Consider the following 17,260-nt stretch of genomic DNA (forward strand, 5'->3'; position numbering starts at 1 on the left):
GTGGTCTCCTTGTATTCAAAGGTGCAAGCCTGAAAAATTGAAAGGTGTGAAGTAGGGAAAGCCATAAGGCGTGAAGAAGACACAGTCATGTTTAAATCACTTTTTATCAGTTTTTGTATATATTGATGTTTAACACAGTATTGTCTAATGACACCGTATATTTTCTAATGTACCCTAGAGTTCCTACTTGGTGCTTAAGCCGCTTGATGGATTATTGAATTTTTAAATAATTTCTACTGCTGAATTAGGGAATCACACATTCCCAATGCCGGCTGCATAAGCAACTGGTTCTGGTTTGAGTTGCCCAACACAGAGAGTTTTCTATTTCATTAACTACTGTGAGAAAAAAATCATGTGATAAAGGTGTAACCCAGCAATGAATCAGTAAATAGCTGTTCCTCTGAAGATCAGCTCATTAAGAAGCAGACATCTGAATGAAATAAGGTTCCTGGGGAGTCTGTGGCACCAGACATGCCAGAAAGCGAGGCATGAAACCTTGTTATATGCCATGACCAAGCAAAAGAAATTTTTACCTAGGCAGGATTTGTGGTTAATATTCTGGTCTTGTCCTTTGTCTATTGAGGCCCCAGTGTGCTTTTGTTTATGATGTGGTTCTTGTTCAGCACATTTACATGCAACCAACTGTTCAAGTGGCTCTGTCACCTCTGGTACAAAACGGAGCTGGGCTGAAATGCCAAAGGCTAAAGCTTTGTTTTCAACATGAAGGAAACCCAAACAAAAATATCAGAACTTCCGTTTTGTTTTGTCTTGTTTTGTTTTCTTTCAACAAAAGCCTTAATTATAACTTCTTATTCAGTAGAATAGCGTTATATGGCTATATGACAGCTGGTTAAAAGACTCCAAGAATGTTTAAGTTATAACAAACTTTTTAAAGTTTTAATTAAGTTTGTTCATCTGAGATGATAGCTGAATGACACAGCATTTGTTTAACTTTGCAATACACAGCAATATTTGCAGCTTAATTAAATACTTCATTTGCCAATGTCTAGTTGTGATATAAAAAGACCAAGAAGAAAAAATTAAATAGTTTTTAACACTCTTAGCCAATTTCTTCAGAAAGAAGATTGGGCTCTGTTAAAAACACATGGTAAGCAACCTTTTTTATGAAATGGCAAACTAAAGCACAGTACTCCTACCCTGTGTTAAGAGATGCTGTCCTTTTGCACAACATACTTAAACACACACCCTCTCTACCAGCAGCAGGTATGCAACTTCAACAGTTGCACCAGCATTCTATCACGTAACATGGCTGCAATGAATTGAAAGGGAGAAAGGCAGAAAGGGGATGAAACACCACAAATAAAAATCACAATTTCCCTTTTTTTTTTCCTAATTTCTAATTTATACAGTTGGAAATTTGTGATATGTGACTAATCAGGAAATAACTGAGAAGGACCGCTGCACTCAAATGTGTCTGTGCCAACATGCATGCGAGTAAAAATAGGCATTGGATTTAAGTTCAGTTGAATTAAGCACCTATTCTATCTGGAGTGAGGAATTAAGCCATAGATTTAGTTGCTGTAAAGCTGCCAAGGTTTGTGTTTGTTTTTTTTTTTCTTAGTTCATGCCTCCATACCTAATCATCCTGTTGTGATATATGCATATTCTATCCAAAGAAGTATGTAATTTTTTGTACCCAGCACAAAAAAAATCTGTAGCAGCGACTAGATATTGCTATTCAGTGTGCTTAGCAAGCATTTTCCAACGAGCGAACAAAGACCATGATTTCCAATAACAATGTTCTTATATTGACTAAATTCTCTGTTATGGTCATGATAATCCTGGCTTCACACAAGCAGGCTGAAGGAGGTGTGCAGGGGAATCCACTGGAGGCAGAATGGCAGCGCAATGCTACAGTGATCTGTTTGTTCATATTTTGCTGTTGCACACTGGAAAAGGTCAGACCCAAATAAAACTCCCAAGATACAATATTCCTCTGAGAGGATGAACATGGTTTATGTGTCTCAGCTTTGCCAAAAAACTATGGAAACAAATGCTTCATTTTGTGAATAAAGATGTAGGCACAAATACTGCCTCGAGGAGGGTGAAGACCACCCTTGGGCAGAAGTGTTTAGGCGTTGCAGTGGTGAAAGGTTGGGGGTGTGCTTTGTTTTGCAGAACGTTTGGGTGTGTATAACAGGCCTGTCTAAACAGAATTGGTGTGTCTGATGGCTGATCCAATATTCCAAGGAGGTCCTCTATTCAGAACTTGTTTTCCTTCCACACTTACCCTACTTTGTGTATTGTGCTAGATTATACTGGTTTCGTAAGTGGCAGTCACAGTTACTGTCCATCTGGAGATGTTTTGAGGCTCTATATAAAGTTTTAACAACTGTGAAGGGGGAAAAATACTAAAGTATGCAGCCAGGCTGAAGTGGTTATCTCAAGATTTAACCTACTGTCGCCAGGAATGCACTAAGGACACTTCATAGTCAATGTAAAACTTATTTAGATCTGTGCCCTTATTAAAGCAGCGAGAAGCATTCTCTTGAGAGGTAAGAGATTGTCTCTCTGTAACCTCCTAATGAATGAAAATAGTTACAATATTAAAATCAGACTAAAAAATCTCTACATATTCAATCTTGATTCAGGGCATTTATAATTGAATCAGATACTTGGTTAACTCTTGCATTTGTCCTGCTTTTTGCTTTGTAACACACAGATTTTATGCTTTTTGATATCCTTTACTAAGATTTTGGTTTGCTGTAATGTGTTCTTGTGCTATTCATTATGGAATGCCAATCAGTTCTCAAAATGCTTGTGGATGCTTGTTACATTTTTTCATGTTTAAAAAGTCTGGATTTTTCAGTGCCTAATAATTCTCTTTTTTTGGTTTTGTTTGGGTTTGGGTGTTTTGGTTGGTTGGTTTTTGGTTTTGTTGTTTGTTTGGTTTTTTTTTAGCATTAACAACAATATATAGGATAAGCTTAAATTTTATATGCATTTCATGACAAAGGACAAGTGCTACCTATGAAGCAAATGTGATGTATGCTGTCAGACAAGCCATGCCAATAAATATCTGGGAAAAAATGAGATAGTCTGAACAGCTACCTATTACTGGTATTTGGTACTTGATATAATTCCCCATGTTCTGAATTCCACATCCCAGTTCCTGATATTTCCAGCAAATCTAGCTTTCAGTTCTCAGACTTTACTGCTTGAGGAATAAGATCCCACAGAATGAAATTCCCTTATAGATTCGCGAACACATTACAGCAAGTGGCAGGAAAAAATAGACAATTTGTTCATTTTTTGGAACAAGTGTACACATAGAGAAACATTTTGATAAATTGACATACTACACTAGTAACCTGTAAATCAGATTTTCCTTTGGGAAAACTAAAATAAAAAACTAATCACATAAAAACTTAACATATAAATCTATAACTTCTACCTCTGTGATGATAGGGTATATGTTTTCAAACATCTGGCTAGGCAAGAGCGTTGGTTCTGCAAATAAACCACTCAGGTGCACATCCTGAAACTATGGAGTAGGCCTTTTGAAGTAATGATGATTTAGACTGGTCATCTTTAAGTTTATAAGTAGGCAGGTACTTGTGTCAGGGTCAAAGGGATACATCAGGGCTTTAGGACGGACCACATCTCTGTAAACTACTGTCTTCATGTCATCTGATAATACGCTGCTTGTCCGTTTTCCTCTAGAGAGCCTGGGTCGCTTGTGTAGTGCTCAGAAATAAGCAGGATGGTGGGGAACCACAGTCCACAATTCCCAGTATCTCATTGTAAACCCGTTGTGCTTGCGCTGATACAAACGAGTGGCTACAAGTGGACAGCAAACCAGTGCCAGGTCTGTGCTCTCCTGAGGTCTGCCAGCGTGAGAGGAGATTCATCAGTACAGCATGGCCGACTGGATTTTGAAGCTGAGTCTGTAATGCCTTTCTTCTCAGGGAGTGGTACAAAAGGGCATGGCATTTGCGAGGCCCTGGTCCCCAGCATGCCACTATTCTGCTCCATTACTCCAGCCTCCAGTCAATTCCAAGTCATGCTGTCTCCCAGGTTTGCTTTCAGTTGGGCTCTTTTTGGTCCTGATGTATTGATGAATACGTAGCACCAGAGAAGCCAAATTACACAAAACCGTCTTGTTCTGATATATTGGGCAGTTAGTTACCACCAACCCCCAGAGGAAAATAATACCTGGGCTGAAAATAGTGTCAGGGTTCTTTGCACAGCAGCTGAAACTGTGCCAGCAATTGCAAGTGTGATTTAAGTCTCTCATGTTCATGTATAGCTTTTTGGTACTTTGTCCCTTGGCTATCCCAGAGAAGCTGATAAATTTTTTTCTCTACCATTTGTAAGAGAGGATTAAAGCATGTTCAGCTGGAGAAAACCTCTCCTGCTGTGGGAGGAAAGAAAAAGGAACGGCAAGACTATCATAAAGCAGAGATGCTGTTAGAACAGAGAAGGATTTTCCTGTAGTTTCTTAGTACCCATCTGTAATAAATTTTTATGAGGATTTGAAGGAAGTAGAGGCCTAGGCTAACCAGCAGGTTCAGTGGTTTGGAAAGCTGCACAGTATAGTTACTTGCAGATCTTTGTTTTATCCCTTCTGACAGCTTCTGCCATATTATGCAGGTATTTATTTTTCTAATGCAATATTATAAATCACTGCCAGGTCATCAGCATTCCTATAGTCTTCCAAGGCATTTTTGCATCTGCCAAAAGTTCCCACCAGACCTATAGGCCTCAGATGCTATATAAGCTCCTTTAATGGGGCGTGTAGTGCTGAACTGTGCTCTGCTGCAGCATTCCTGCTCGGAGGAAGAGGAATAAGGAAAGAGGTGGTCCCAAGAGTTATGGTTTGAGGATAACATGAGTCTTGTATTAAAGACCACCTCTAGTAATAGTCTGTCCTGAACAATCATAGTAAAGTAAAAAAATATTTTATTTAAACTAAAGCTTGTTTCCTTTCACTTAGGAAAGGCTGATTAATTAATAAGATGAGAAGTCCTCCAGTTATTGTACTGCCCATGCAGTACTGTCTTAAATCTAAATGCTTCATATGTATTTATAAATGAAAAGCTATTAGGTTCTCCAGGTTAAGCAAGACTTATTGGTTTTATGTTAATTATAGGAGAGCCATGATTAAGGTTATTTGCCTAAGGCCAAATTTCAAATTGTATATGAGGATCCTGGGTCAAAGTAAGATACAATCAGGAGAGTTGTATCTATGCTTGCTTCCAGAGGAACATCGTCCAGCTGAGAACAGCTGGAATGCGATGTGTACTGGTCATGCATCCTCCATTGCCTTGTTGTTCAGCCCACCAGTCACTTTTCTTTAGGCAAGTGAATATTTTTAATCTTCTTTTCCTAAACTGTGGTGGAACACTCTCAATAAATGTTAAAAATTAAGCAGAATTAACTTCATTCATCATTTTGTGAGAATCTTGCTTGCCACCAGTAGGTGAAATAACTGACTCTACCAGCTAATAACACTACTAAAGTGCTGATGACAGGAAATCGTGTCTCAATGTTGAGATTACCAGTGTCACACAGGGTTGCTTATGCTGTACCACAGCGATGCTGCAGTGTTCTTGTGCCGCCTTGCTTTGCTAAAGGTTAGGAGATCAAAACTAGAACCATGCCTGATTATTTGACGTAAAACAGGCCCTTTATTTTCAGACCATCTCAAAGGCTTTTGAGAGCAGGAGGAAACAAAATGACAGTTAATGGATCTAGGAGGGCCTGACCTGAGGATGAGGTTAAGTGGTGTAATAATCTCCACACTGAACTTGGCGCTGTACAGCAGCTTCCATAATGTGTCTGGTCACAAGGTGAAACACTCCGAGCAAACCTCACAGATTTTCTGGCCATACCACTTACAGCAAAGTTTCAGGCTCCGTTAAACAAGGGACAATCCCCACCCCCACCCCCCCCAAAAAAAAAAAAAAAATTTTCCTTTTTATTCATTAAAGATCACTTTCCTCCACATTACATTCACTGATAACCTTACTATATTTGTCATTCACTTCCATGCACTGTCCTTTATTTCAGCCTCTGATATTTGCCTGCAAAAACTGCTTTTCAGAGACAAAATTTAATGGAGCGTGCTAACATTGACCTATGGGAAGTTGACCATGGAAGCTCTCTTTTTGAGAATTCACTTTTGTTCCATCACATTTTCTAAATCTAAAACATTTCTTAGATTATATGATTTCTTGTTTGGGAATTAAAAACGTTAATGCATGACTTCTCTCTTTTTGGCTTTCTTGTTAGAGAAGGGAACGGTCTGGCTGAAGAATTGTTTCTTTCCAGAGAGTGTTGGATGGGCATATCAGTCAATTTTTTTTTCTTCTTTTTTGAAGGAAAGATAAAACTAGCTAATGAATTGCAGAGTTTCTCTAGGCAATGGCCTCTTTATGCTTGTTATTAAGACCAGCATAGGCAATATTATCCACGAACCTCACTAAGGAAAAATGTTTTAATGTCCTCTCAGAGACAATACAGATATCTTCCCAGTGCAGGAAAAAATAGCTGAGCTAAATTCGGAAATAAGAGAGAGACTTTCAGCTAATATTAGAATCCATGAGGATTTATTCCCTGATGGTTTGGGATGGATTTTTTGCCAACATGTTCCAACACAACCCAGCCACACTCTTGGTATGCCACTGGCTTGGAGAAGCTCTTTACCTTGCAAGATAGAACACTGACTTACTCTCGCTGACATACATATTCCAATATGTAGAGAAGCAACAGCCATCTGTTTAAAAAATAAAACAGTGACTAGAGGAAGGAAAGCTTACTGTGCTGAGGACAAAAAAAAAAGAAGGAAAGTCTACTCATGTCTCATGCAGAGCCCTCCGCTAAGCAAGATGACAGATTTAGTGTCGTCAATTCAGGATGATGTATGAAGTAATAAACATAACTGAAAGTAGCTACATTGAAATACTATACACTATCTGAATATACCACTTGAAATTTCAAAAGATAAGGATACGGAACTGATAAAAGAATCAGTCAAAACAAACACTGGAGTAGGAGGTCAACATTTGGTGTATACGAAAAGGACTTTCATATGAGCTAGGAAAAGCAGATGGAACTTGAATAGTAGGCTACATGGCCAAGTAGATGGCCAAGAAAAATGGAAAGGAAAAACAGGAGGGATGAAAATAATCCTTCTAAGGAAGTTACTAATCTCCTGGACAGGATGGAGAGGATACTAAGAAATGGTTTTGGAAACAGCGACAGCCACAATCAAAAGGTCCACTGTATTCATAACAAAAGAACATAGATATTCTGCTCTGATTTGTTCACCCATGACCTGTACAAATAAGAACGAAAATACAATCAGATACTTGAGAGAGATTTACGAAATAACTCCTGCTTTTAAATTTAAGGGCTCATATGGGTGAAGGAAATGAAGAAGAGTATTCAGAAACTGATGCAATTTGTTTATAACACAAGCATTAAATATGGTTTTGTTTTGTTTACATTCAGAAAAGACATCTGAATAACCTGTTGCCAGCTATTTGTTCCAGAAAATTTATTCTTCTTTCCTAAAGAAATCATGTGTGATTGATCTCTGAAGCAGCCGCTGAGTTACCATCCCACAAATAACATGGGATTTCAGTCTGTTAATGTTCTTCAGCACGCTCAGCCTTTTCATTTAATTTAGACTGTAGCCCAAGTTGTCAAGGCTCATGTTTTCAGCTCTGGAAATTCTTTGTGTGGCCCACTCGGCCAAGGGAATCACTGTATAAATACACTGAAATGATTTTGTACCAAGGGTCTTGTCTTCTGTTTAAGCCTCAAAAGGTCGACATATCTTCAGTTTTGGTTGATTTCCCTAACTGAGGAGGAACACAGTAGTGCAGGGAAATCACACTCATCCCAACCCACAAAATGGCTAATAATTAAGGTACTAATTAATGGCTTTCGGATTGACACAACAGTCTAGAAGGGAAAAAAAAGAAGATTTCGTGTCCTCGCTTTCTCTATTTTATAGTATCATAAGGCCTAGTAGGAGCTTATAATTCTAAATCCATCTCAGTGCTCAGTCCCATAGACACACTTTCTGACCACTACCTTGAGTACCCTAAACACTGCCCTTCCACCAAAGCAGTCACAAATCCCACTGATTTTATACCACCTTGTGTATCAGAGAGATATAGAAAAATTTAGTGCCCTTTTTTTGCTGAAATAGTTTGCAACATTTTGCCATTTATATAAGCATGTAAATCTACTAAATCAAAGACACATGGAGATAAAAGAACACTTTTTAGAAAATTACAAAGCAAAAAGCTTAATAAAAGGAAGCATTAATCTGATCTAAAAGCCAAAGTTGCTGAATATAAAACAAACTGGGTTAACCTATTCTTACATCCAAGCACATTGACTAAAAAATAAAAAAAGAGAGAGTGAGAAAAATTCCATGTCAATAAACCAGTAAGAAGTGTAGCAGAAAGGATAATGAAACATTAGAAATGATTTTTGGTGTTATTGATCACTCTATATGTCTTTACAGAAAGAAAATATCCAAATTACCTCAGCTTTAATAACTATATTCCCAGTGACTGCAGATGAGGAACTTAAAATGTATGTATGAGACTGGATATGGTTATAAAAGATCTGAGTCTTTCAAAATGCACTGTGTACCAGGTCTAGTGAGTGTAAGGCCAAGAGTAATATATGAAATCTGATCTGACAGTTTCACATTTTTCCCTTGTTTGAGGAGATCCCCACGCAACAAAACTGTACAGCAACATGCCAAAACTGAAAGAGTCAGTGGAAAGCACTCAGAGGTAACAACCACTGCTCAGTTTCTCACTGGCAAAGTATAAAAAGAAGACGAAGAATTAATTACATTAAGAAATCCCAAGGAACATGGTTTAGATTAAAGGAAGATCTTTTTAACCAGTCGTCTGGAAGGTTGGTGCAGATGTTTGGAAAGTATTTCACAAACTCTAATTTTGGAGAGTGCTTCTAAAGGCTATTGGTCTTCCACTGCTTTGTGCCATCTCCAATTTATCTTAAGTATAAAATACAAAAAATAATAAAAACTACAGCTTCTAGTTAAATAGAAGGGTTATTTTTAAAGAAACCTAATAAATCAAGATATTATGGTCCAAACTCTGTAGTTCTAGAATCTATAGTAGGTTGGCAGGTCCTCTTTCACCTATAAGCAATAAAAATGAAGTAAAAGCCAACCTGTCAAAACTCAGCAGGTTTAATTCAGTCCCTTGGCACATATTGCCTACGTGAGAACACTGCACAGAACAGTAAATTACTGTACTGAAATCTTGGAGTTCAGAACTGATTGTGTGGTTTATCTTTAAAATTCCGGTTCTGTATTACTCTCTAGCTAGTAATTCTTAGCAGGACTCTGCACCTGGTCCTGTGCCTACAGAGGTAACAGCTTTTTCTTAGTTTGGTGTCAGCCCGTCTCCATTGGCAGCTTCTGATATAGTCAGAGCTCCACTGTATTCACTAAACATCAAGCAAAGCGCTTACTTAGTAAGGTCTGAAGGAAAGGAATAAGGCAGAATGGTAGACACACATTTCTGAAAAAGGTGGCCTACCTTCCTTATGAGCTTATGACATTCATAAGGGGCTTTAACTTCTTTAAAATCAGGATATGCCAAGGCAAAACTGAAAGTTCAGTCTTAAGGTAGAGCAGGTTGTCTTGTGCCAGTAAATACCACAGCAACCATTCTCAAATATGTTCTGTTCTCAAAGCAGGAAAATTTCCAAGGAAAAGGGTTGTCATCCTGACCTCTTCACAATATAACTGTATCAATTCAATATTGCGCAAGTCAGAGGAAATGTCTCTGTCCTTGAAGGTGACCCATTCTACTAACAATTCTTTATACACAAGCAATTTAAAGTGACAGACAAGGAAAAAGGGTCTTGCAGTGTTAACATTTGCAGGGGCTCAGAGCCTGAGAGGTTATGTCCTGCTGTCCTGATCTGGCTCAGCCTGGGACAGAACTGGATGACCAGCCCTGGAGCCTCTGCCAGTGACAGCAGATGTCACACAGGAGGCGGTGGGACAAGGGCAGTGTCACAAAGCAGTGTGGAGTCAGAAGCAGAGTGATGAAGAGTAAGAAGATGTATGAGGAAGCAGGCAGAGAAGGGGAAGAATGAAAGAGAAGGTCTTGCCAACAAGTTTTGGAACAAAAAAATTGAGAATCTCTGAGCCTGTGTTTGGGCCAAATTCTGGGCCAATGCTCTTGGGTTTGTTAGTTTTGCAGTTTCTTGCTAAAATTCTGTCTTTCTATGGATGAGAAGCCTTGAGTGCCCTTCAAGTTGAAGGTTGAGAGTTTCCTCTTCTCTCAAACAAAAATAAACCCTGTTTACTGCTGCCAGTTCAGCTTTGAAACAGTGGCAAGCCAGCTCTGACTGTTTATGTTCTCTATATTACATTTTCCTGGAGTGAACAGAGTCCGCTTTCCCTCTTAGAGCCCTTTTCAAATGATTTTGCTTCCTTCTTTCTCTACTTTCAAGGTATCAAGCCAGACGCAGGGACAGGTTCTGCAAGGAGAAATGGTTAATGATGTTGCTTTTCCCTATCTGCTCTCCTTTCTGACTTTATGCATTTTTATATTTTCTTATCATGTCTCAAAATATCTCTCTCTCTCATTGTGTAGAAAAGGTGTTACCCAATAGTAATACCCCAATGAGACAGTTTGTCCTGTACTATCCACATTTCCTTCTCACAAGTATGATGATGAGGGATATCTCTTGCTTTAATGAAAGAGAGTAAAGTTTCCATTGACATTGCCAGGGTCAAAACTTCACCCTCAGGGACCTTTTGGTAGCAATGGAAAAGAATTTCCACTTTCACAGTGAATTTGCAACCCCTTGTGTTGAAATCTCAAATATTTTCTTCAGAGAGTAAAGTTAAGTTCATTTCTTCTTTCAGATGAATGTAGTGGCTGAGCGTCATCTGCTGCTGGAAAATCTTTAGAAGTTACTTAAAACTAAAAGAGGCACAAAACAGAAGCGGGGTGGGAAAGTGCTGTTTGCTACTAAACACCAACACAAACCAAGCTGGGCTTTTTGTCTGTTCCCCCCCCCATTTTGTTCACACAGTCCTCTTCACCCTTCAGACAGCCTTAGAATGTTAATTTTTCTAGTCACTTGGAGAATGAAAACTATTGGAGAAATCAACTGAAATACTATTTTAAACTTCATTTAATTAGCCTGGATCCACACCTATAAATAAACTCCTTATCTTTCCCTTCTTAACTTTGGAGAATGGTAGTTCCCACACCCTATACAACCTGACACATTCAAATTAGAAGTAAATATTCAAAACTATTTTCAAAAAGAGTTATTTTAATACAAACTGGCAGGTGGGGTTTGTGAAGAAATGGTTTTAAATAGAAATCTAATTGTCCTCTTTTCACAGCTGTTTAGGATTTATCTTTACATAGCAGCAGATGACAATGCTCAAAAGGAGCCAGTGAAATTATACTGTAATGATAAAGCTCAGATCAGATTTATTCTTTGTTAAACTTTCCACCACTTTCTGAACTTCAAGCCATTCAATTGTTCTGTTTTTCTCTGAGGTAAAATCTGTGTGCATGTAATCCTCAGTTAACACTAATAACAATGTGAAAACCTTCACACATCAAAGATGTGACTACATGCTTTTGTCTAGCCTAAAAAATCAAAGAGGTTTAGTTTCTTTTTCTTTTCTTTTCTTTTCTTTCTTTCTTTCTTTCTTTCTTTCTTTCTTTCTTTCTTTCTTTCTTTCTTTCTTTCTTTCTTTCTTTCTTTCTTTCTTTCGATTAGATAAAAAATAATAGGGGGGCTGTCAATCTGTTTTCAGGTCTTCTCTGTCTCTTTCTAAATTAGTTACAGCCTGCTTTTTGTAGCTTTATAGCCAGCCTGACCTAATTTAATTACCATGACTTGTGTGGTTTAAAGATAAATAGTTTTATTCAGTTAGGCTACTTTTGTATAAGTTTTCCCTTTCACACGTCTCTCTATATTTTGGCATTCAGAATTCTGGTTCTCTGTTCTTCAGTAGGTTAACACAAGGTTAGTTTTACGGCATTGTTCCTATTTTCACAAAAAGGCCTTTGATGCTGTTCTGCTTAGTCCCTGCTTTGCTAGATCCGTGTGTGTGTCGTGAGTGTGTGGGCCTTTGTGGGACACAAACGAAACTCCTGGAGCAACCAGCAACATTCCCACAAGTTTCTCCGCAAGGGCTCAGACACATCATGCTCCAGCCTCATGGCATTACCTGGGACTTGCAAGCATGGGTTGGAAAATACATACATATACACATCATGAGGCAGAAATCCTCAAATCATCGAAGCTTGTTCCTATACCATGTACTGTCTAAGATTTTTTTTTATTTGAGAAAAATCATTCAGAAATCAAAGCTCAAGACACTGCAGAAATAGGAAGATTGGAAGAACTAGAGTGGTGTGGGAGGACTGACAACCACTATGTTCTTGTAAAAATACTTGACATGGAAGTACTAATCTCCTGCTCATCACGGGTCATATTTTTGTTCGCTCCAGAGTAGTAAAGCTTCCAGGATTAAGATCAGACCCTCATTAATAATAATGAGCTTAATAAAAAGAATAAACTAAAAAAAAGCCCAAAACATTACTTCTGCATGTAGGTTTTTTGTTCAAAGGATCCTTTGAAATTATACGATACAGTGGGATAAGTGCCGTGCTTGAGAACAGGAAATAAACTATAATCAGAGCTGTGCTCTCAACAGCCATGACTCCTCTGTAGGTGCCGCAGTAGCACTTTGCCTGTATCAGAAACCTTGTGTCTTAAAACAAGCTGCCCCAGGACAGCACTTGTGCAAAACATCTGACAGCAAAAGTACTGTGTTGAGCTATTTAGAAATGCATGAAAACTTTCGCCACTCCTTTAGAAAGGTGATTCAGAAAAATGACACTGGCAAAACGAAGGTAAACAAATGCATTTAAATGGCACTTCACTTTTCAATGATTTTGAGTCATTTGTACGAAGCCATAAAAATATGTTTTGTTCTGCAGATCAATCAAAAGGGATATCTTTAAACCAAGTTCCAGAGAAACTATGTAAGCAGTAGCTGAAAACAAACACAACCAGTCTTTGTGCAAAAGCCACAAACTAACATGCTATAGATACAAAGTAGAAACAGTATTTACACACGTTAACACCTACAGCAAGGAAGGAGTGCACTGACACTTCCATGCTTGGAAAATGGAGAGCTGAATAATTTATTTTCAGTCATTATTAACTAGAAAACTCTATAGAAGAAATGAAGTGGTAAACCAAGGAAGAGGCATTTGGTTCCTGTTTATACTAAACTAACCCAACAGTGCAGGGATGGATTTTTCCTAAACATTCACTAGTGCCCTGCCTCAGCTTGTCTTAAAGCCTGTGACTGGCCTCAACGAGCAAATAATTTGATTATTAGTCATTTCTTTTGAAAAAAAAACTCAGTGAATACCTTATCTAGTTCTTCCCTTCACAAAGAGTACCAAAATAATTAAAAAGCAGCCACCTCTGAAGTGCAATGCTACATCCACTTAGAAAACAAGCTGCTATGACTCTGGAAAGAGACGGCCTGAGGTCAGTGGGGCAAACCTCCACTGTTGTTTCTGCAGGGTTTGAAAAAAAAAAGCCTGCTGGGAAGATAAGATTTTAAAGGTCCTCAGACAGATGCAGACCCACAGGAAACTTTACGGCACACTATTAATCTTTCTTAGAAAGATGAAGTGTTGATGCAACCTTGATGAAATTTGAAGCTGCCATTTGGAAGGGGAAAAAAGAGGAGACTGGGGTGCTTTTAATACAGCATTTTCATCACCAAAGTACACCTATCAGACTGAGGCTCTTTTTGCTAAGAGAAAATTCTTGTTTCATTTTCTAATATAAGACATTTCTCACTTGAATTAACCTTTTTCTAGTTGCCCACTACCACCTCCTCTCATAAGACATTTATCTGAGCAAATCTCTCTTTACCAGCTTGGAAATCACAGTTCACAGCCTTCTGCTGAGATAGCACAAGTGCTGCTGATAACGGGCCAGCTGTAGCCAGAATTTTGTGTCTTCTCTAAATATGTCCGCACTCATAGCTATACGGTGATGAACCATATGTCCATTAATTGGGTAGCCTTCCCCGACACTTGTTTCCCTCTTAAGTCATGAACCAAAAAAGAATCTCCACTTTATGGACTTCTACTACTGACTCAAAATTGCTGCATCCATGCAATACAACTTAGCAATCTGGAGGAGGCTCACTCCACAGACTTGGGGGTTTTGTTTTGTTTTGTTTTGTTTTCAGGGTGTGTGCATCTTTTTAAAGGACATCTGAAAACATAAAAATGACATAAAGATTGACCTAAATGTGCTGGTTTACTCAACTGAAATGCAACCGTATTCCTGTGCCTAATCCAGATCACAACTGTATCACTCTGTCCATCAGCAAAGACTTTGTATCAATAATTATGGAATCACAGCCTGCAACTGCACAATGTAAGAAGTAATTTACTTCCTTCATCTTTGCCAAACAAAGCCACTTGATATATCTCTGGCCTATAAGCCTGTGGAATTTATTGGCACTTAGTTTGGATCTGATTAATAATGATCATATGCTCTAAATACTAAAAATAAAATACGAAAAAACTTAACTTCTCTACAGATTACTTTAAATGTGACATAAGCAGATATAAGATCTCAAGTAACACAATTTTGTACTATGAAAATGCCTTCAAGCTGTCTAAGGATACAAATGCTTAACACAGAGGTATGTCCCCTATACACATAACCACGAAGTTCATGATAAGAACATCAACAAATCCTTCTGCTGCCCTGGTGGACACTTTAAAATACAGAAAGCAAACAACCAGCTTATCCAACTTCAAAACCCTACTTCAAAGAATGGATTGTGATGTTTCTTCCTCTCCATCAAAAGGGAGAAAGATTGATCAGAAAAATGAGAGAGATAATAAATATTTTTTAAAAACTCATTAAGTTTCTGTTCCATTCCAATAATCACACACTTTTTTATAATCTCACATATAATATTCAGATGGACGTTAGTATTGTTGTACAAAGACTATTTCCATATAAACACATAACAATTCACCTATAAACACTAAATACATTTTACAGTAGTTTAAAAAATAATTCTGCTGAGGTTTACTGAAGTTTTTAATACAAATGTAGATACATAATTTAGAAATGCGATTTCATGCTTTACCTTGATAGTGTTAGAAGGGCCCTCAGTCCTTTTTTAAAAAGGCATCTACTTGTGTTTTAAAAGAGTATATTTGAAGTCATTAGCAAAGGAAATTGCTACCATTAATTCTGACCTACCACAGGTTTTAAAAGAAAGAACAAACCATGAAACTTAAAAGAAAACCCAACAAATGTGTTTTATGAATCCATGTGCAATATTTTGGTTACAATGAAATAAAATGCTGATATGTGCCAGACACCCTGAAGTTGCTCTCCTGTGACTAATTCTTCTGAGCTAGTTTTTAAATTAATCTCCTAGCACTTGGCCTCTTCCCACCCTTGTTATTAAACTAACAAAAGCAGTTTATACCAACCACACTATAAGCAAAGTAGTAAAATAAAAACTCTTTCAAGCATTTGCTTTGCCATCTTAGACAGCTTTACCTAAAATCACATTAATGGTGCATTAAATAAAACTCCATGCATAAAAATTTATTTCAACATACAACATATTTTGTTTCCAAATGTGATACTTAAATGTCTTATTTTGGTAGTGATGGTTTATTTACCTGAAGGGAATATTCATAAGCAACCTGCATGAAACTAATCTGAATAGCTGCAAAGTTCCCATGGAGCTGATTTACTTCAGAACAGAGATTACAGCTTTTCTGTAGGTGCAAAAATAATCAAGCCAAACCCTTCATATAAACTTTTCAATGCACTCCTCAGCAAATTCACAACCATTTCAATAAAGTGTTCAAAACTTCAGGGCCTGAGGCCATATTTCTCATACACATATGTTCACCTACAAAAGAAGGATTCAGAGAAATCCAGTCTAAGATGTCTGAGTGGTCCAGCTAGGCTTCCTCACTGTCCTTTTTATATTTAATGATCTTTATTTGAAACGTTTCTTTGACTGAACTGATGTATAATTTCAGCATGCCACCACATGAATACAAACAGACCTGATTTCGACAGTGGATCCAGCTGCTATCCTTGCCTGTAGCCCAGCCTCTTTCCTGTGTGCCACTGTTTCTGGGGAAGGAAAAGCTGAGACAAAGGGACAGGTAAGGAGTTCCTGAATCGCTCAAGCTCAGCTTACTATGGTAACTTAAATGTACAGTTCTGTCAATAAAAACAAAATTAACAGTCTGATGGCAAAAAAAGGCACCAGTGGTGAACAAGAACACTAGAAGCAGATACACAGCAAATAGGACAGGAAAGATGAGTAGGAAATTTGCTGCAGGACTGGAATGAGAGCAACTGGCCTCTTTGAGACATTCTTCTGACAAAGGCAAGGTGTTCTTGGCAACCGTAACTGTTCACTTCTACTCTTCTTTCTAGGAAGGTGTAAAGCTGTTTCTTTTATCTGTCCACAGCATTTAGATTTTAAATGTTTCACAAAAGGCTACGTCTTCTAGCATAAGAGTGCAATGGTCCTTGGTCTCATTTGCTGTCTATAGATATTTTCATTTTACCAACAGTAATATAAGAAAAGCAAACACAGATGAATTCTAGAAAAGGTCATTCCGTATTTCCGTATCTGTCTTTGTTAAAACCTTTACAAAAATTGTCAGAATGACATATGCCATGAGAAAAAAAATATAGATCAATTCGCTGATCTGTATGTGGATCAAACACTGACTGCATTTGGCAGAACTACACATCTGATCATCACTGCAGCCAGATTCAAGAAAACAAAGGGCAGAATATGGCATAGATTCCACGGCTCTGATCATGCACAGAAACCAGCTGATATTTTGAGGCTCTGAAGCTACAACATGTGGCTCTTCTAAAGAGCTTACTGTAACCTTGAGGGGTTTGTTTTGGTTTTGTTTTTTCAGCTGAAATCTGATGTGCATTACATGTGAACATTTGGAAGTCATATTGTTCATTATGCATTACATATAATTGCTTTAACTTTTATAGTATGCAGTCATTAAACTGACTTTCAAAATAATAGAGCGCTTAACAAAACCCTTACTGACATGTGACCCAATAAAGATGAATGACCGCTGTGTCTAACTTTACAAAATCTGTTTACTGTAGTGTAGAGGCATACATCCCCTTTTTAAATTAGGGA

The 17,260-nt window shown here is 37.9% G+C and overlaps 1 long non-coding RNA gene across 2 annotated transcripts in view; it reads left to right on the forward strand.

The window, feature by feature from the left end:
* Positions 1-16,297, forward strand: part of LOC139827944 (uncharacterized) — a 78,750-nt gene extending 62,453 nt beyond the window's left edge. For both annotated transcript variants that reach the window (XR_011739084.1, XR_011739085.1), the window contains one exon: positions 16,116-16,297. This is a non-coding gene — a long non-coding RNA (uncharacterized lncRNA). The remainder of the gene's footprint in view (positions 1-16,115) is intronic.
* Positions 16,298-17,260: the final 963 nt, after the last annotated feature.

This window comes from Patagioenas fasciata, chromosome 4 (genome assembly GCF_037038585.1).
Source record: "Patagioenas fasciata isolate bPatFas1 chromosome 4, bPatFas1.hap1, whole genome shotgun sequence".
NCBI classification, from domain to species: domain Eukaryota; kingdom Metazoa; phylum Chordata; class Aves; order Columbiformes; family Columbidae; genus Patagioenas; species Patagioenas fasciata.